Consider the following 650-nt stretch of genomic DNA (forward strand, 5'->3'; position numbering starts at 1 on the left):
TTGACATATCATGTTAATAATTTCTTAATTTTCTCTCTTTGAAAAAATGTAGTTGAAATCTGCGAAAATTATCATGTTATCAATATTATAAATCAAATTTCTTTAAAACAATGAAAATATCTCTAAGTCTTAAACATATTCTTCTAACAACAATATTGACGCAATAAATACAACATAATTTGTTATAATCATCCGAAATTACATGTTTATGTGATACAAATTCTTTGTTTATCCTATCGAACAAGTTTTTTGCCGTTTTGTGCCATGTCACAAAAGTTACCTATTTTGGTGACGGCAGGATGAGATAGAGGTAAAACATCGTAGCACGAAAGAAGTGCGAAGAATGTTAATACGAATATTATGATTTATTGATGGAACATCGGTCTGTAAGACTCCAGGGGTTGTTCGGCGTGCCTGCTAGTGTCCGTAAGGGTGGCAAAATGAAGAAAAAGAAGAATAAGAAGGTGGAAACCCTGAGGGTACCGTTGCACACGTATACATACGCCTGCACACGAGCGAGCTTATACAGATATACGCATCTATACATACACACATACATATACACACACACACATATATATATATATATATATATATACATATATATATTTACCAGCTCACGTGAGTAACGTAGCGCAAGGCGTTTTTCT

The sequence above is a fragment of the Atta colombica genome, unplaced genomic scaffold (assembly GCF_001594045.1).
Source record: "Atta colombica isolate Treedump-2 unplaced genomic scaffold, Acol1.0 scaffold344, whole genome shotgun sequence".
NCBI lineage: Eukaryota > Metazoa > Arthropoda > Insecta > Hymenoptera > Formicidae > Atta > Atta colombica.